Consider the following 21,285-nt stretch of genomic DNA (forward strand, 5'->3'; position numbering starts at 1 on the left):
GTTAGTGCTACAGTCCTATCAAACCATTTTTCTTTGAAAGGATTAATGGTTTTTTCTACATCCCAAATAGATGCTAAATAGATGTATTTAAAGAATCTTTAAATGCTTATTTTCATTTTACAAGAAGTAGAGAGCCAATAAGCAGACATAACTCTCCCTCTCTAAGCACAATCCCTAAGTTTTTGAGTTTATCTCTGAGTCTATCTGAAAACACTTACCCAAAACTTATCATGCTTTTCTCTCTAGAAACAAGTTCTCTCCGTTGGTTTAAATTTTTACCAAGAGGAAAAACTACAATTAACCACGCTCCATTTTACTATAAGAAATATAAAAAAAACAAAAAGAAAAACAAAAGAAAAAAACAAGAAAGAAAGTTGAAGAAGAATAACCCAAGTTTGGGAAAAGAGCAATACTTTAGGGTTATGCTTCAAGTGGACAACCAAGGTAAAAGACAAAGAAACTAAGTTACACCTTCTTATATCCCATATTGCACCCCAACTTTTCCAACATCTTCGATGGTGGGATACTCAGAGTGGAGACTGTCGACCTGAAATTCTTCTGAAGGAATCGATATATCCCATCAATCACAAGCCACTAAAAGAAACTAGCCTTCTCTCTTGGTCTCAAATTTATCCTCCCCATCACAAAGGCCACTCCTCTATCTTTGCATGTCTTAAACAAGTCCAACTCCTCATTGCTCTCTGCAACTTCCTTGAGCTTCTCAAGACCTATTGCCACATACTCATCACCGTCCATGATTGCACCAGGCACCTATAGACCCTTTTTGGTCCTAACTTTCCCATGAGAAAACGCTCCTCAAGTAAGACTGCAGTTATAGGGAGAGTTTGGACCGTGACTACTACCATGATTTGGCGTAAGGAGCTGATATTTTGAATGTAGTGTCGAATTATGGGTGGGATACCATTAATGAGATCCGTGAAAAAAAAACACGCCAGAAACACGAGAGACATCAGGATTAGAGGCAAGTTGTTGAAGATCGAGCAAGCTGAACTTGGGCTGAGCCTCGTACTCATGTTTCTTTCTCCTCCCATAAGTCCACGACAACATTACTATGAGGAAAAATGCTGACACGAGAAAAAGAAACCAACCTGCAACACCTTGTTCAGAAGAGAGGTCATGTAAATAGCTCAATGGAGATGAAGACCAAGAAGAATAGGCCTATGAGCATGATATTGGCATTCCATATGACTAACATCACCACTGGCATCAAGCATGTGGTGATGAGCATGACCCAAATCACCGTGACCCATGTGCATTTTCTATTTCGACACCTTCCTTGAATCCAATAACGATGAGGATGCTGATGAGCATAAGTAGTTCACCTCAGGGGAATCGACCTGCCTCTCATACTTCGAAGAAGTGTGGAACATGTTAACTCGAGGGAAGCACCGTAAAGCCATGGATTACCTTATGATAGATAATGTAGCTGATGTTAGGGCCTGGCTCGTCACTATGGCCACCAGCGTGGCTATGACAAAGATAGGTAAAAAAACACAGGGCTCGACACGGAGCTGTATAAGGTGTTGCTTATGTTCTCTAGGTTCTTTATTAGGTACGCTGCCTCTCTACTGTAAGTTAGGAGGATGCAAGGATACACAAGGCAAGAGATGGCAATCTGAATTCCTAGCTTGTTGAAGTGACCCATATCATCAAACATAGCCTCAACACCTCTTATACACAAGACAACTGCCCCAAGCATCTCCCATCCTTGATTATGGTTTCTAGCAAAGTAATAGTAAATGTGGTATGGAGACAAAGCATTAAATACCCTAGGATAGGATGTGAATATATTGTAAACACTGATCGCAACGGTTGATCCAAACCACAAAAGCATGATGGGTGAGAAGGAGAAGCAAACTTTGCTTGTCCCAAACCTTTGGAATAAAAAGACCACAAGAAAGATGGTCACGAAGAGGAGGACCACATGATTTGTGTTAATCTTTGGAGACCTTGATTGCATTCCTTGCACAATAGAGAGCACAAAAATGGCAAGCGTTAGCGCTCCATCACCAATCACCAATCACCATGCAGGTACCGAGCAAAACAATGAATGTGAAAAAGGATTGAGCCATTGAGCTCTTCTCCAACAACTTGTTGGCCTTGGATTGCAATGATCCTCCACTATAATTCTTCAAATTCGAGTCATCAAAATCAAGCCTCTTGGTTTGGCCGCCACTGAACCTGTTCTTGAAGTTAATGTGCTGATTCAATAGGGAATATAGAGCAAATGTTCCTCGTTCTCCATGGTCATCAGCATGGAGAACGACGAAGACGTATTTCAGAAAACCGATCATGGTTAAGGTTCAGAAGATGAGGCTCAGGACACTCAAGATGTCCTTATCTATAAGGTTTGAGAGAGAAACATTTGAGAAAATATAAAGATGAGAAGTTCCAATATGTCCATATGCAATCCCATGTGATTGATAAGTCAAGAGCATGGTTTGCAAGGACTGAAACTCTTTAGGGTTTTCTTGGATGAGGTTTATAATAACTTGCGTTGCTCAACTCCCTGTCCTTGCCTTCTCCTCTTGCTTCCATGTCCAAGTCTTTTGAGTATGACTCCATATCAATCTTAGTGTTACTACTAGTTGAGAGAGAAATTAAAAGAGAGAAAGTAAGAGACAGAAGCTTGGTCCTCAAACTTCTCTCAAGTCCTCTCCTCCTCTTTTAATACCCTCTCTGTTTATTCCCTATTATAAGTTCTTGAAAATTTCGTCTCTCTCTAGATACAAACTCCCTAGGTTTGACTTTCAAAAGATCAAGAATCCCAACTTGTCTATATATACTCACATTAGGAAGGTGGAGACTTATAACTATATATATTCACATTAGGACTTCTACAGACGCTTGATCTTCTCTTAAATCTGGACAATGACTCCTACATACTCTTGATGATTTCTCTCTCTCTCTCTCTCTCTTATTACAAATTATTACCAATTATCCTCTCTCATTACAAATTATTACCAAATATCCTCTCTCATTACAAGAAATGAAAAACTATCAAAGTCCCTTCTCTCTAACATCCTCTCTCCCTAACATCCCCTACGTTCGTTGGTTTAAATTTTTATGAGAAGATAATATAATACTAACTATAAGAGGTTCTGATTGAAAAAAAAGGGATGAAAAGGTAAATAAAAGAAGATAAGAGGTACTAATTAAAAAAAGTTAGATAACTTTGTTTCCGATTTCAACCCAAAGCCCGCTTCGTAGCACTTAAATTCCATTTTGCCAATATTCACACGTTACCAAAATCGCTTTCCTCGACAAATTCTCTCTCGCATAACATAATAGTTTCTCTCTTTCTCTAGAACACATTCCTTAAATTCTTGAGTTTCTCTCGCTAGAAATAAAGTCTTGCCATTGGTTTATTCCTCATTTTCCTGAATCTCTCTCTTAACCCAAATCTTAACTTTTTGAGTTTCTCTTTGGCTCTCTCAAATTCCTCTGTTTTTATTTCCAGAAACAAATTCCTTCCAATTATTCTTAAGTTCTTGAGTTTCCATCTCTTGAAACAAACTTTGCCTATTGGTTAAAATTCTTGTAAGAGATAAGATAAACTTCCACTCTAAAAGTTCAGGCCTATTCCCCATTCGTATAACTCAAATCCCAATTTGCTTAAATTAACCGTGAGAAAAATCTACAGCGAGAATTAAGAGAGAGAATGACTTACTCAAAAGAACAGCTGCAAACATTTGAGATCACGCTTCTGTTTCCTCCCTATGAGGAAGAAGAACATGACGGAGCCCCTCTCTCTCTTGATGAAATCCCCATATGATGTTGTGGTTCCGATTCTTGCTGCCCTCCCAACATAATCTGCTTGCAAGGCAAAGTGCTTGTTGAGATTGTTGAATGAGCTTGTGTCCTCTCCTTACTTTGCTCGAGTCCATTTTCTCTTAGCACCTTCACATCCCTCAAATTGCGCTGCATTGTTCTCCATATACTCAAGTTGGTTCTTTCTTTCCATCTCGAGCCTCACATATGTCAAAACCTGAGACTCCGACTGGTTAAGCCAACGGTTGGAGAGCATTTGTTGGAGCATCCAATCTGCAGCAATGACTTCTTGTGCTATAAGACCTATCCACACCATGCAACCACGATAGTCTACAACCCTGCCACTAATATAGCATGTAGCGGTTCGAAAGTTTGTTTCCTATCAAAGTATTAAAGCATTTTTCTTCAATCCCACAAATCAAAATTTTAGGATATTGGTGCAAAACTCAGATTTCGGGCACTCTGGGTATTCCATATTCAATTATGCAACTGAACTTTGGAAACGCGTTGCTAATCCATTCCAACTCACATACGAGGATTCAATTTTATGTGTCGACAGAGTGTACTATGTATTACAAAAATCGACGTTAGTGATATGGTATCAAAAGTATTGGGGATAGAATATCTAGAAAGTATTGTCATGTGGGTATCTATAATTTCCCTTTTAAGGTTGTCTAGGTGTTAGAGGTTAGTTCTGAACCAGCCCTAAATTTGAAACATCATACTGCCTTAAAGTTGGGTTGGTCAATGTCTAAAACATTGGACACTCTATATTATGTAGACGATCCCATGTTTCAAACGTCGAACTAACTTTTTTTTTGTTTAAACATGGTCTGATGTTTGCAACATCGGACCTATCTAAATTGACCTCTTTTCATGACACTTTTCAAAGAAAAAAAAAATCCCTAGTTGTTTCAAGCCTAAACCTTAGATTTAGACTTTTAATCCTTGAACTACGACCTCCGTCGTAGCAAGTCTAAATCCCTAACCTTAGAAGAAGAAAATCCCTTCCAGCTTCGAAAGCTCCAAATATAAAATCCTAAGTACAACTCTTCCTCGGAATTATATAAATTTTAAATCTACAAATCTCGAAGGTACAGGGAGGAAAATTTTTCATCTTGTTTTCTTATGGTTTCTAAAGTTTCTTTGCGATTTTACAGAGAGCTAAGCTTGTCGAGGACATCAATTTGTAAGGAAGATGTCTCTTGAGGCTAATTTCTCAAAATCACAATTTAACAAAACACACATTCTTTCTTGAAACTTTTAATAAACAAATTTGGATCTAGTAACCATCATCATAGGGCCCATCCGGGACCTAGTTTTTTTGTTTGACCAATTTGAGGGTATTTGGGCATCAGAACAACTTATTCTAGTGAAAATTTTGAGGTGGGCTCTAATTTGATTGTTTAGAGCCCCAACTCTATATAAACTTTTTCCTATAAAAAATAGACAAACTCTTATACTCATTTTCTCACATTTATTGTTTTCCTACAATGTTCTTCTTGGATCTAATGAGCTGTGATACTTTATCACTAGGGGTGGTAATGGGTCGGGTCAGGGTCTGTATAGGCTTAGACCCGAACCTGACCCAAAAATTAAAATACCTATATATTTAACTATATGGAAATATGTTTCAAATATTAGGATCAAAAAAATATTACCAGACCGAGACCTGATTGAACCCAAACATGAATAGCGTTGTTTAGGTCCAAGATTTGGACCTGGACCCGAACTCGACCTGTCGGCTCCAAGTTTTGGACCCTTTCTTGAACCCAGATCGGGTCTACCCATCAAGTCTCAGGTCTAGTCTGGATCCATAGAAAAACTTTCACCATTTTTAAAAACTCCCTTTTTGTTAGATCCCAAAATTTTTGAAAGAAAATCATGGGAAATCCATCAGGTCCAAAAGCCTTGTCATCAACTAAAGCAAACGTAGCCACTTTCAGCTCTTTATAGACATGTCTACCTCCAACTGACTTCTAAGTTCCGGAGTAAGGAATTTGAATGGGACCCGATCCAATCTTGGGATAAATCTGGCTTCAATCGTGAAAGCTTTTTAATGTGCTCACCTACAGCATTAGCCGTAGCATGACTATCATCAGAATCTACACATGAGATGGTGATACCTGATATTTCATTTTACCTTTTACGAGTACTAGTTATAGCATGAAAGTATTTAGTATTTAAGTCTCTGTCTTTTAACCATTTAGATCTAGATCTCTGTTTCGAATAAATCTCTTCCTGCCTACGCAACTCCTAAATAGATTTAAGCTTGGATTTCTTCTCAATCACAATATCTTCAAATGATAAGCCCTCATGTTGGATAGTTAAATCCATGATTCTATATCTTGTAAGACCTCCTCAGTCTTATATTTCACTAGGTACCTATTCAGCTTCTTCCAATTTCTCAGCTTATGCATAATGTTAAGCAATTTTTTGTGCAATTTAAAATCAATAAAACCACAAGTTATGGTATTTTTCCAAGAAGACCGAATCAGTTCTATCACCTCTTGTTCCTCCAGCCAACTTATTTCCAATCTGAAGGGTTTGGGGGCTACACGAATTACTCTAGAAGAGGGCATGATTTGGGTATGATATGAAGAGGGTCTAGGTAAAACTCGAATGGAAGCCATAGGAAGGATCGATGCTTCTTCTTCTTCTTTCTCTCGTCCAACATGAACCTTATGACCTTATGAGAATACCCACAACTCCCTCTCTCTCTCTCTCTCTGTCTCTCTTCTAGCATGCGCATTATGAAAGGACCTTGGCTTCTTTTTTTCTTTCTCTCTCTCTCTCTCTCTTTGTCTCTCTCTTATCATTCACATTATGAAAGTACTCACGATCCATCTCTCTTTCTCATCTCATCTAGCGCGCACAATATGTTAAGACCTTCTTTCTCTCTTTCTAGTATGTACATTATGAAGGACAACCTCTCTCTCTCTCTCCCCTCAACAAACACATTATGAAAGTACCCTTCATTCGGGAAAGGGGTTGGGGGTTGGGGTTGTGGTGGTAGCACCCCCACACCCTTATCACCACGTTGTAGTTTCCATTTTCACTGACACTACCCCACTAATACCTTTTTAAACTAGCTCTTATACTATTTGGAAAAAATGGGTTGGGACCTGTCTTCCCCATGGAATTATCTCAAAATAAAATAAAATAAAAAGAATTAATAATAATAAAACATCGCCCATAACACTCACTTAGTGTTAGGAAAATTAGTAGGATCGAACAAGAGATCCCGATTTTGAAGTTCAAGTCCCCAAGTTTGAAAAAATTCTTTAAAAATCCAAAAAATAAAAACTTTATTTTAAATGTGTTTTATATGTTTTCTATCATTTGGGGAAATATTGTTAAGTATTATGGCCAAAATACTTCTATTTGTATTTTCCCTTATTTTTTAGATTATTTCTATAATACCCTTGGTTACAAAATGATTTTTTTAAAATCGAGTACTTTTTAAACCTCATTTAGATGTGTTTTGTTTATATTTACTTTGAACAAAATTTTTTATATTTTTAATGTTTTTATATTTTTATTTTTTGAACAATCTTTTACCCAGCCGGTACCTAGCCAACTCGAGCCAATTCTAAGTTACCTGGACCCGGCCCATGATCGGGTTCTTTGGCCGGATCATGCAATCCTACACTAGTGTAGAGAGAGAAGATTTGGGCCTTTTTGTTTCTTGTAATGAGAGAGAAGATTCAATGGTTTTCATTCTTGTAATGACAGAGATAAGATCTAGTGATTTCACGTTTCCCTATCATGTTTTTCTACTTATTTTCTTAGTGCTACAGCCCTTTCAAACCATTTTCCTTTGATAGAATTAATGGTTTTTTCTACATCCCAAATAGATGCTAAATAGATGCATTTAAAGAATCTTTAAATGCTCATTTTTCGTTTGACAATAAGTAGATAGCCAAGAAATAGACATAACTCTCCCTCTCTAAGCACAATCCCTAAGTTTTTGAGTTTATCTCTGAGTCTCTTTGAAAACACATTCCCAAAACTTATCATGCTTTTCTCTCTAGAAACAACTTCCCTCCGTTGGTTTAAATTTTTTCCAAGAGGAAAAACTACAATTAACGAAGCTCCATTTTACTACAAGAAACACTAAAAAAAAAAAAGCAAAAAGAAAAAAAAGATGAAGAATAACCCAAGCTTGGGAAAGGAGCAATACTTTAGGCTTATGCTTCAAGTGGACAGCAAAGGTAGAAGGCAAGGAAACTAAGTTACACCTTCTTATATCTCATATTGCATCCCAACTTTTGCAACATCTTCGATACTCAAAGTGGCGACTGTCGACCTGAAATTCTTCTAAAGGAATCGATAAATCCCATCAATCACAAGCCACAGAAACAAACCACCCTTCTCTCTTATTCTCAAAACTATCCACCATCACAAAGGCCACTCCTCTATCTTTTCATGTCTCAAACAAATCCAACTCCTCATTGCTCTCTGCTACTTCCTTCAGCTTCTCAAGACCTATTGCCACTTACTCATCACCCTCCATGCTACGATATTCCATATATCCTTATTGCACCAGGCACCAATAGACCCTTTTTGGTCCTAACTTTCCCATGAGGAAGCGCTCCTCAGGTAAAACTATAGGTATAGGGAGAGTTTGGACCGTGACTACTACCATGATTTGGTGCAAGGAACCGATATTTTGAATGTAGTATCAAATTATGGGTGGGATACCATTAATGAGATCCGTGTAAAAGAAAAACACACAAGGAACACGAGAGACATCAGGATTGGAGGCAAGTTGTTGGAGATTGAACAAGCCCAACTTGTGCTCAGCCTCGTACTCATGTTTCTTTCTCCTCCCATAGGTCCACGACAACATTAATATGAAGAAAAATGCTGACACGAGAAAAAGAAACCACCCTGCAACACCATGTTGAGAAGAGAGGTCATGTAAATCCTTAATGGAGATGAAGACCTAGAAGAATATGCTTATGAGCATGATGTTGGCATTCCATATGACCAACATCACCACTGTTATCAAGCATGTGTTGATGAGCAAGACCCAAATCACGATGACCCCATATGCATTTTCTATTTCGACACCTTCCTTGAATCCAACAATGATGAGGATTCTGATGAGCATGAGGCAGTAGTTCACCTCAAGGGAATAGACCTGCCCCTCGTACTTCGAAGAAGTGTGGAACATGTTAACTCGAGGGAAGCATCGCAAAGCCATGGATTACCTTAGGATAGAGAATCTAGCTGATATTAGGGCCTGGCTCGTCACTATGACCGCCAGCGTGGCTATGACAAAGATGGGTAAAAAACACAGGGCTCGGCACAGAGCTGTAGAAGGTGTTGCTTATGTTCTCTAGGTTCTTTATTAGATACGCTGCATCTCCACCGTAAGTTAGGAGGATGCAAGGATACACAAGGCAAAAGATGGCAATTTGAATTCCTCGCATGTTGAAGTGACCCATATCAGCAAACATAGCCTCAACACCTCTTATACACAAGACAATTGCCCCAAGCATCTCCCATTTCTAGCAAAGTAATAGTAAATGTAGTATGGAAACAAAGCCTTGAATACCTTAAGACAGGATGTGAATATATTGTAAACACTAATCGCAACGGTTGATCCAAACCACAAAAGCATGATGGGTGAGAAGGAGAAGCTAACTTTGCTTGTCCCAAACCTTTGGAATAAAAAGACCATAAGAGAGATGGTCACAGAGAGGACCACATGATTTGTGTTAATCTTTCGAGACCTTGATTGCATGCCTTGCACAACAGAGAGCACATAAATGGCGAGCGTCAGCGCTCCATCACCGATCACCATGCAGGTACCAAGCAAAACAATGAATGTGAGAAAGGATAGAGCCATTGAGCTCTTCTCCAACAACTTGTTGGCCTTGGACTGCAAGGATCCTCCACTGTAATTCTTCAAATTCGAGTCATCAAAATCAAGCCTCTTGGTTTGGTCGCCATTGATCCTATTCTTGAAGTTAATGTGCTGGTTCAACAGGGAATACAGAGCAAATGTTCCTCTTTCTCCATGGTCGTCAGCATGAAGAACGATGAAGACATATTTGAGAAAACCAATCATGGTTAAGGTTCAGGACACCCAAGATGTCCTTCTCTCTAAGGTTTGATAGAGAAGCATAGGAGAAAATATAAAGATGAGAAGTTCCAATATGTTCATATGTGACCCCACGTGATTGATACGTCAAGCGCTCGGTTTGCAAGGACTGACACTCTTTTGGGTTTTCTTGGATGAGGTTTATAATAACTTGCGATGCTCAACTCTATGTCCTTGCCTTCTCCTCCTGCTTCCATGTCCAAGTCTTCTGAGTATGACTCCGTATCAATCTTATTGTTGCTGCTGGTTGAGAGAGAAATTAAAAGAGAGAAAGTAAGAGACAAAAGCTTGGTCCTCAAACTTCTCTCAAGTCCTCTCTTCCTCTTTTAATACCCTTTATGTTATTCCTTATTATAAGTTCTTGAAAATTTCGTCCCTCTCTAGGTACAAACTCCCAAGGTTTGATTTTAAAACGATCAAGAATCCCAACTTGTCTATATACACTCACATTAGGAAGGAGGAGGCCTCTGCTTATATATATTTACATTAGGACTGCTACATACCCTTGATCATCTCTTAAATCTGGACGAGGACTCCTACATGCTCTTGATGATTTCTCTCTCTCTCTCTCTCATTAAAAATTATTACCAAATATCCTCTCTCATTACAAGAAATGAAAAACCATCAAAATCCCTTCTCTCTAACATCCTCTCTCCCCAACATCCCCTACATTCGTTGGTTTAAATTTTTATGATAAGATAAAATAATACTAACCATAAGAGGTTCTGATTGAAAAAAATGGGATGAAAAGGTTAAAAATAGAAGATAAGAGGTTTTGATTAAAAACAAATAGATAACTTTGTTTCCGATTTCAACCCAAAGCCCTCTTCGTATAACTCAAATTCCATTTCGCCAATATACACACGTTAGCAAAGATTGCTTCCCTCGACAAATTCTCTCTCCCATAACATACTAGTTTCTCTCTTTCTCTAGAACACATTCCTTAAATTCTTGAGTTTCTCTCTTGAATCTCTCTCTTAACCCAAATCATAACTTTTTGAGTTTCTCTCTGACTCTCTCAAATTCCTCCGTTTTTATTTCAAAAAACAAATTCCTTCCCGTTATTCTGAAGTTCTCGAGTTTCCATCTCTTATAACAAATTTACTTATTGGTTTAAATTCTTGTAAGAGATAAGATAAAGTTCACTCTAAAAGTTCAAGCATATTCCCCATTCGTATAACTCAAATCCGAATTTGCCTAAATTAATTGCGAGAAAATCCATAGTGAGAATCAAGAGAGAGAATGGCTTTCTCAAACGAACAACTGCAAACATTTGGGATCACGCTTTTGTTTCCTCCCCACGAAGAAGAAGAACATGATGGAGCCCCTCTCTCTTTTGATGACATCCACATATGATGTCATGGTTTCGATTCTTGCAGCCCTCCTGACATAATCTGCTTGCACAGCTAAGTGCGTGTCGAGATTGTTGAATAAGCTTGTGTTCTCTCCCTACTTTGCTGAAGTCCATTTTCTCTTAGCACCTTCACCTTCTTCAAATTGTGCCGCATTGCTCTCCATATACTCAGGTTGGTTCTTTCTTTCCATCTCGAGCCTCACATATGTCAAACCCGGAGACTCCGACTGGTTAAGCCACCGGTTGGAGAGCGTTTGTTGGAGCATCCAATCTGCAGTAATGGCATTGTGCTCTATAAGGCCTATCCAAACCATGCAACCATGGTAGTCTACAACCCTTCAACTAAAATAGCATGTAGCAGTCCGAAAGTTTGTTCCTATCAAAGTATTAAAGCATTTTTCTTCAATCCCATAATCCAGAATTTTAGAATATTGGTGCAAATCTCAGATTTGGAGCACTCTGGGTATTCCATATTCAATTCTGCAACTAGACTTTGGAATAGTGTTGTTTATCCATTCCAACTCACATACGAGGGTTCAATTTTGTGTCGGCAGAGTATACTACGTATTCGAAAAATTCATCAAGTTTGACATGTTCGCTTTGGACATGATATCTGAAAAATGGGTACAAATTCCATTTCCTTGTAACTCATGTGACACATGCTTTCGCAAATTGATCGAACGGAGGTGTGCCTAGTTCTTGATTCCGGATTGTAGCATTTGGAAATATGGAATCTGAGGGAGGAAGAGAGGAAGTAGGAGAAATTGATTGATCTGCACCTTGAGAAAAGATCTAGAATTTCGAAAGGCGAGTTGAAGATAGAGAGATTTTGCGTACTTCTGTATCATCAACAACCTTTGTTCATTGTTTGAGCCATGAACGCAAGCACCGAGGTTGTTTTATATGATAGCGGCAGCAAGAGATATAAATTTTATCGGAGATTCTTTTGGCATCCTCGAGTTCATGATTTTGCTTGTCCTCGAATTTCGCCTTTTCCACCAACACTCTTGTGTTGCAAATAGTTGTTCTAGTAGCTGATAATTTTTTAATTTTTGTCCTTTGCATGTTATGTTTCTTAATCTCTATTTTGCGGCAACGAAAGAACCCTAATGCTCATAGTGAAAGGGGAATGAAAGTTTGTATCATTCAAAGTATTGTAATTTTTTTATTAGATGAATTTTATTATGCGAATTAACGGATTAAACTTCATTCTTGATATCTTTAAGGATTTGGATTAGTAGTTGGTAAATGAATACATGATATTGAATCAGTTTTGAGTTTGGCTGGAAAAATGACATAGATTTGATTTGGGCTCTTATGATTGTAATATTTCAAGAAATGAACATTCTATTTTCTTTTTATCATGTTTGAATTCATTATTGAATTAATCGCTTAATTTAATATTTGGCACAAAACTTGATGAACTGTTTTACTAAGACCCAAGAAACTTTTAAAAGTCAGACAATAACATAAACAAGATTTCTATCTAGGGGTTTTTTAAACACCGGAAAGCATAACAAATATTTTAGAAAATTTTCCAAGACTATTTCTTACTTATTTGCAACAAAATTCTCTAATTTTTGTTACGTCATCTTATTTCCGTCTCATTAGGATTTCTTTTTCCTTTCTTTTTAAAAATATCAACAGTGATTAATGGGTGGTCCCACAATTTCAAACAAAAAAATTCTTTTGTGTAGCTCTTTCTCCTGAAGGAATAAATCTACAGTATTCTCTCACATAGGGCACCATATGTGCTCATATTTTATAGTCACCTTCTCAATTCTGAACGTGTAAAATCTAGAGTAGTTGAATAAATACCCTATGTGGATTAAAAGACGCTTCTAAGAGCCAAAAGCTCAACTATCTAAATATCCTAATTCTACCAAAAAAGTGAAACTCTTAGAACCCTCTCTTAAAAATTTCACTTGAAATTCCTGAACATATAAAGAGAAGAACCTCATTGATTTCTTTCCAAAAATCAAGAGGTGGCCCTCTTTGATTTCTTCAAATAAATGAAAAGAGAGACACATCTTTGATTTCACTACAAAATTAAATCGATGGTAGATCGAAATTTGTCATGGAGAAACTACTAATGGACCATTGATCGCACACCACAGTCAAAATCTATCTTATTGTTTTATTTAAGTAGATTTCAAGTTGAATGAGGCGTAGTTGTAGAATTAGAAGTTCTATTAGAATTTGAGGAGAGAGGAGGGACAGAGGGAGCCCCTCCCACTAGAAATTTGAAATTTGAGGTAATTTATCTTTCTAAAATTTGAAATTTGAGATAATTTCTCACTCTAAAAACTTTAAGATAGCTTCTCTCTTTCAAGTTTTTAGAGAGAGAAACTATCTTAAATACACGGGGGTATTTTCACCCTAAAAAGTCACATTATTAATTATATGGTCGTGGATGAAAAAATAAAGAGTATTGAGGTTAGTGATATGGTATCATAAGTATTAAGGGTAGCATATCTAGAAAGTATTGTCATTGGGGTATCTATAATTTCCCTTTTAAGGTTGTCCAGGTGTTAGAGGTTGGTTCTGGACCAACCCTATATTTGAAACATCATACTGCCGTAACGTTGGGTTGTTCAATGTCAGAAATATTGGACACTCCGTATTATGTAGACGATCCCATGCTTCAAATGTCGAACTAACATTTTTTTTGTTTAAACATGGTCTGATGTTTGCAACATCGGACCAATCAAAGTTGTCATCTTTTCATGACTGTTTTCACAAACAAAAAAAAAACAAGGAAAAAAACTATCCCTAGTTGTTTCAAGACTAAACCTTAGATTTAGACTTTCAACCCTTGAACTACGACCTTAGCCGTAGCAAGTCTCAAACCCTAACCTTAGAAGAAGAAAATCCCTTTCAGCTTCAAAAGCTCCGGATGTAAATTCCTAAGTACAACTCTTCCCCGGAATTATATAAATTTTAAATCTACAAATCTCGAAGGTAAAAGGAGGAAAAGACTTGTACTTTCATCAAATCCGGTCCCAAAGTCTGGGTGTCAGGCCTTTCTTATGGTTCCTAAAGTTTCTTTGCAGTTTTGCATAGAACTAAGCTGGTCCAGGACATCACAAAGTTTCTAAAGTTTCTTTGCAGTTTTGCTTAGAACTAAGCTGGTCCAGGACATCAATTTGGAGGAAGATATCGTTTGAGGCTCATTTTTCAAAATCATAATTTAACAAAACCCACATTCTTTATTGAAGCTTTTAATAAATAAATTTGGATCGAGTAACCAACATCATAAGGCCCATCCAAGATCTAGTCTCAGGTTTCTAGTTTTTTTGTTGGGTATTAAGACTCCAAGTTAATTTTTTTAGTTTCTTTTTCCACCAGAACTCAAACTTTCAATATACTCTATTTTTTTTTTTAGTTTTTCTTGCCTCCAGAACTCAAATTCCCAAAAGCAATCGCTTGTGACCAGTGTTCAAAAAATCGAACCGGTATCGAAAATCGGTTAAGGGTCGGATCCAAGTAACCAGTAAACCAGCCGGTTAACCGTTCTAACCGGGCAAGTCCCAGCCGGTCTATAAAGTTAGAAAAAAAAAAAATATGAAAAATATATTAAAAGCTTGATTAAACAATGCACAACCAAAATCTAATGAAGAATTGGATTTTAAATCGATTTGTACCCATGGGTATTTTTAATTTTTTTAAAAAAGATGGAAAAATGTAAAAATAAGTATTCATGGCTCAAACACTTTCCAAATGCCATGATAAAAAGCATTAAAGGGTGCGGTTTGTAAAGAGCCTAGTCTCTAAACAATCAAACTAGAGCCTAACTTCAAATAGTATCGAGAAATGTGGTTTCAATACTGAAAATCTTTGTGATAACCTTAAAATATATTTTTATATTTATTTACAAAGTTTAAAGCTTCAAAACTAGTGCAGATCGACAGATCTATGAAAACCTAAAAATCTTGAAAATTGACGGTCCAAAAATACGTTACAAAATACACTATTTCCAAAACTTGAAATCCATTTTTTTCTCATGTCCATGCATCTTGATTTCAAGATGATCAATTTGAAGATATTTGAACATCATAATAACCTCTTCTAGTGAAAGTTTTGGAGGAGGCTCAAATTTGATTGTTTAGAGCCTCGGCTTTGTATAAACTTTTCTCAACATTAAAAAAAACATTTCCAACAAGGGAAAAGTTTCTATACTTCTCCTACCCCTATAAGATATATGCTTCCCCCCCTATCCAGCCGTCCAATTTAGATTAAGTGAGCCACAAATCATTTGATCTTATCAGATGCCTTAGAGTATTTTATTTGTTGTTTTCTTTCTACAAATTATATGAACATGAAATTTGGTACGTGTCGTCATATTAATGTTGTGCAGCTAAAAAAAAATATTAAAAACCATTTTTCTATAAAATATAATGATCCAAATGGCCCTTGAAACTTTCAAGGGTATTTTGGTTGTTTAATTTTATTGATAATATTAGTGTGATTTTAAGAGAAGAGTGGATGTCCAAGATTTGATGTCAAAATAGTTTGTTAAAAATAATTAAAAATAAAATAGTATAGAGACGTGACATTATGATTGGGGCAATATCAGCCGTCTATTTTTTTTTTTTACGAGAGAAAAAAAGAGCTTAACATGAGAGAAAGGGATAAAGAAAATAGAGAGAGAGGAGAAAGAGAAGAGATAGAGAAAGGAGAGGAGTGAAAGAGAGAGAAAGGTTAATGTGTGATTAAATTAGACAATATAGGTCGTTGTTAAATTAAATTAGAAAATATCAAACACAAGATGTAAAAATTTGGAACCGATTTGGTAGGAGTGTGCCAGGCCCATGCAGTAGTGCAAAGAATGAGCGATGCTCGAGGGACCCACTAGCAAGCTAGTGTTGCGGTCTCTCCCCCACTGAAAAATTAATTTAATATCATGTGGTCCGATGGACCACGTATCAGATATTAAACTGATAAGAACAGATACTACACTTGATCTTAGACAAAAGGCCGAGAAAGGTACGCTTTGTAATGGGTTTGTCGACGTCCCAAACCGTTGATGTGGGATTAAAATTATACACAAATGCTCTCTCTATGTGAAAAGACAAGTTTTAACAATATGAGAAAGAAGGAATTAGGTTCCCCAAATTGTTTGCAAATATGTTGCAGACACCCAGTTTTGTAATGTTTTACATGAGTCCTTAACAAGTTAAAAAGAAGTAATAATCCTTTCTTCCTTGATATCAAGGCATAATCAAATGTATCGAAAAATTTATAGTTTTCTGTGATTTTTTTTGTCCATTGTATTTCGGCATTGAAATACAAGGAGTAAGATAAACTGTATTATAAATATTTGTGCCTTTTTTATGGGTTCTGTAAGAAAATTGAGGTAGCTGAGGCAGGGCTTCATCTATAATTCAAGAAATTCATCTATATTTGTCATGAATTTTTTTATTTAAATTTGGGTTGATTCTAAAAATTTGATTTCTTCAGAAATTAGGTTGGGTTGGAGCTCTTCCTCTCTCAATCAACACTCGCATGCCTAGCATATGCTTGTTTTGATGGAAACTCCTCAAATCCACACCCCATGTACTCTCCAAATGCTCGTTTTAATGAAAAGCTGCCACTTCTTGCAACTTCTAAAAACCAATAATATTTCCTTATCATTCATGTTAAGGGGTTAGACTTAGTTTCTGTCTTTCAAAAATTCAAGGGACGTTTGAGTAAAGGATCGACGCCATGCAACAGCAGGTCAGGGGTGGCAATCACGTCAGGTCAACCCGAACCGGCTCCGCGTCTGGGTCTGGGTCTGGGTCCATCTCCATTCTTCGACCCAATGGGTTGGGTCAGGGTCCAAATGAGTTGGATTTGTCCAGGTTGGACATGGACCCTATCTCTGTAAAAATATATACTCTTCTCTGTATAAAATATATAACTGTACAACATATAAGTTAAATTTTCATTTTTAAAAATTTCTTGACCCGAGTTTGGGTCAAGTTTGCGTGCTAATGACGTTGACCCGAACTAGGTCCTGGTCTGGGTAAAATTTAGTTTTACAATATAAGGTGTCAACCTTATATAAAATTTTTCCATATTATTTTACTTTGAAAGGTTTGAGCGTAGGGTTTTGATGTTTTTTGATTTCGGGGTAATATGGGTTCTTGTTTCTTGTAATTATATGTTATGTTAACTTATTTATTGATTTGTCTACCATTTAAAAGATGCGATTTCTATTACGCCTAGGCCTTATGAAAAAGGGTAAAGCTTCAACTGGAAACCTTGGAACACTTCATGAATTGACGCCCCTATGATGGCTATAAAATCTATTTCCACCATTGATTACAAAATTTGTAGTTCAAAAAATATTACAGATATCATGGATATATAAACACTTAGAAAATATCACCCCATGATAACAAAACTTGCAAGCTGCTATAACGAGCATAGTTAGCAAACTGTAGGAAAAAAAACACATCACCCCAAACCTTGATGATAGTTACAAAATTATTGATAGGACAATATAGGGAAAATACATGAACACAGCCGTTGGATGGTAATTCTGGGTCGAATATAATTGTATCCTGCAAACTAGGCTTGTGGTTCTTCTCTTGATGATTACTTTTCTTGTAGTGCCCTATCGATGTCTTTTTAATATTTAACTATTTATTTGGACTTTAGTGTGTTTTTTATTTGCCAGATCTGAGGAAAAAAAAGGAAAGAAGTAAAGGTCTATTGATAAATCCAGTGTCTTACAATCCAAATCGTCGGGGTTGATTGTTCTCATATAGATCTGTGTTAGATTGTTGAATTGGTGATTTGGATCAAGTTTATATCAGTCCGAATTAGTGATCTCAGAAAATATTTTTAAAAATAAACAACATATAAAAAAAATTAAAGTAATGGTTTACAAATTGAGTATTTAGAGGGGACATATGAAAACATTAAATATAACTTAAAAAAAAGGAGAAGGGAAAATGCATATTGGGAGGGAGGGGGGGATTTGGGTTTCCAGACTGAGACCCATACCATCAAGGAATCGATTTGATCCTAACCGTTGACCATCTGATTCGTCAGAGTTTTAAAACATTGGTTAAATCAAACAAAAATAAATGACTCTCTTACATGATGAATATGACGAAAAATTCTAGCTTTTAGGAGAGGAAAGGTAGAAATTACATCTATAGAGTTTATATATTTTTTTTGTAAGAAAACTTATCACAATAAACAAAAGAAAACAATTATTTGAATACATGAAAAAAGGTTAATTGTTAAATTTCCTAAAGATTTAATATATTTCAATAATTTTCTTTTTTTCTTTAAATATAATCACTGACCCACATGACATAATAAAAATCTTTTATTTGATATGAACATTTTTTCAAGGAAATTAAAAAACATACCAAACATTTTCCTTGCAAAATCTTAAAGCCACGAAGTTTGTAACACCAAAGCGTCTTCTATGTCTCTGTCATCCAAATATGAATCCCTCTTGCTGAACCTAAACGGTTTGGGAGTTGAAATGAGGATCTCCACACTCTCATCACCTCTCTAATCCTAACAAAGGAAAGCCTATTACTTTTATGTTTAAGTAAAGCTCAAGAATATTTCTCCTTTATAAGCTTTTACACTTTTTAGTTATAAATTGCTAATATTTAACATATAATTTAGGAAAAATAACAAAAATCTTTCTTTATTGTTGGGGTTGTTGAACAGTATTCCCAAGGTTTTAAATTTTACCGGCATGGGGCTTATGTTTCCTTTTTTATATTTCCCAAACTGCCCGGTTGAGAACTCGAAGTCCCAAACCAATTTGTTTACGTCATGCCTTTATTCTCAGTTTGGAAATTAGAGTTCCAAATAAAAATTTTCGCTTAAAAAATATAATAAGAAGTTAGGGATTTGTTTTTTCTTTTTGAGCAGTAAGAAGATAGAGATTTAATCTTAGACTTTAACAGAATATATGTTTGGAGCTCTAAGTCACTAACATTCTTCTTTTTTTTTTAAAAAAAAAGCATAGAATCTATAGACAGGCTTTTCTAAGATGACATTCATTCAATGGCTTTTATGAGATTTCAAACGTAGTTTACATATTTATCACATTTGAAGGTTGATTATGAAAAATATCACCTTTTTCTTCAAAAGTTTAAAAACAATGAGACGGTTTCTTATATTGGGATCGAAAAAATATTACCAGACGTAGACCTGATTGAACCCAGACATGAATAGTATTTAGATCCAAGATTTGGACCCAGACTATAGACACGTCTACCTTCAACTGACTTCTAAATTCCTGAATAAGGCATTTGAATGGGATCCGATCCAATCTTGGGGTAAATCTGGCTTCAATCGTGAAAGCTTTTTTAAGGTACTCAACTACAACTTTAGCAGTAGCATGACTATCATCATAATCCACACCTAGGATCGTGATACCTGATATAACATTTGGCCTCTTGCAAGCACTAGTTATGACATGGAAGTATTTAGTGTTTCAGTCCCCTTCTTTTAGCCATTTAGATATAGATCTTTGTTTCCAATAAATATCTTCCAGCTTACGTAACTCCTGAAGAGATTAAAGCTTGGCATTCCTCTCAATCACAATATCTTCAGTTAATACCCCCTCCTATTGGATATTTAAATGCATGATTTCTATATCTAGCAAGACCTCCTCAATCTTAGATTTCACTAGATATATAGTCTCCTTCTTCCAATTTATTAGTTTGTGCTTAATGTTAAGCAATTTTTCGTGCAATTGAAAATCAATAAAAACATAACTTATGGTATTTTCCCAAGAAGACCGAATCAGTTCAACCACCTCTTATTCCACCAGCCAACCTAGCATTAATTACTCTAGAAGAGAGCTTGATTTGGGTGATTTGGGTATGATCTGACGAGAGTCTAGGTAAAGCTCAAACAGAAGCCATAGGAAGGATCAATGCTTCTTCTTCTTCTTTCTCTCACCCAACATGAACATTATCACCTTATGAGAGTACCCATGGCTAGCTCTCTCTCTCTCTCTCTCTCTCTCTCTCTCTTCTGGCATGCACGTTATGAAAAGACCTAGGCTTCTCTCTCTCTCTCTCTCTCTCTTATCATTCACATTATGAAAGTACACATGATCCATCTCTCTTTCTCGTCTCACCTAGCGTGCATAATATGATAGGACATTCTTTTTCTTTTTCCAGCATACACATTACGAAGGACTTAGCCTCTCTCTTTCTCTCTTCAACAGGCACGATATGGGGGCACCTAGGCCTCTCTTTCTCTCTCTCCTTAAATAAGCACATTATTGAAGTACCCATCAAAAGGGGCTGGGGTTGTGGTGATAGCACCCCCATACCCTAATCATCACGTTGGGGTTTTCATTTCCTCCGACACTACCCCATTAATACCCTTAAAAAACTAACTCTCATCCTATTAGAAAAAAATGGGCAAAGAACTGTCTTCCCCACTAAACTACCTCAAAAAAAAAAAAAAAAAAACCGTCGCCCATCATTCTCTCTTAGTGTTAGACAAACCGGTACAGTCGAACAAGATATCCCGATTTTGATGGTCAAGTCCTTGAGTTTGAAAAAATTCTTTAAAAAATCCAAAAAATAAGAACCTTATTTTTAATGGGTTTTATATGTTTTCTATCATTTGGAAAAATATTGGTAAGTATTATAGCCATAATACTTATCTTTGTATTTTCCCTTTTTTTTTAGATTATTTCTATAATACCCTTGGTAACAAAATATTTTTTTAAAATCGAATACGTTTTAAACCTCATTTAGATGCGTTTTATTTATATTTACTTTGAACAAGAGCTTTTAGCTTTTTAGGGTTTTATTTTTATTTTTATTTTATTTTTTGAACACTCTTTTACCTAGCCTATGCCTAGCCAACTCGAGCCGATTCCAAGTTACCCGAACCTAACCCATGGCTGGGTTCGGCGGCCAGGTCATGCAATCCTACACTGGTGTAAAGAGAGAAGATTTGGGGGGGTTTTGTTTCTTCTTATTAGAGAGAAGATTAAGTGGTTTTTCATTCTTGTAACGACAGAGAGAAGATCTGGTGTTTTCAC

At 36.4% G+C, this 21,285-nt stretch overlaps 1 long non-coding RNA gene and 1 other non-coding gene across 2 annotated transcripts; both read right to left on the reverse strand.

Moving 5' to 3' along the window:
- Window positions 1–292: 292 nt before the first annotated feature.
- LOC148780822 (uncharacterized) lies at window positions 293–3,996 on the reverse strand. The gene is made up of 2 exons (XR_016061443.1): window positions 3,692–3,996; window positions 293–2,202 (listed from the first exon to the last, which is right to left on the reverse strand). It is a non-coding gene; the product is annotated as an uncharacterized LOC148780822 (long non-coding RNA).
- A 12,055-nt stretch (window positions 3,997–16,051) lies between these two features.
- Window positions 16,052–16,248, reverse strand: LOC148780823 (U2 spliceosomal RNA). The gene has a single exon (XR_016039857.1). It is a non-coding gene; the product is annotated as a U2 spliceosomal RNA (small nuclear RNA).
- Window positions 16,249–21,285: the final 5,037 nt, after the last annotated feature.

The sequence above is a fragment of the Amborella trichopoda genome, chromosome 8 (genome assembly GCF_054954075.1).
Source record: "Amborella trichopoda isolate Santa Cruz 75 chromosome 8, AtrichopodaSantaCruz75HAP2 v2.0, whole genome shotgun sequence".
Classification (NCBI taxonomy): Eukaryota; Viridiplantae; Streptophyta; class Magnoliopsida; order Amborellales; family Amborellaceae; genus Amborella; species Amborella trichopoda.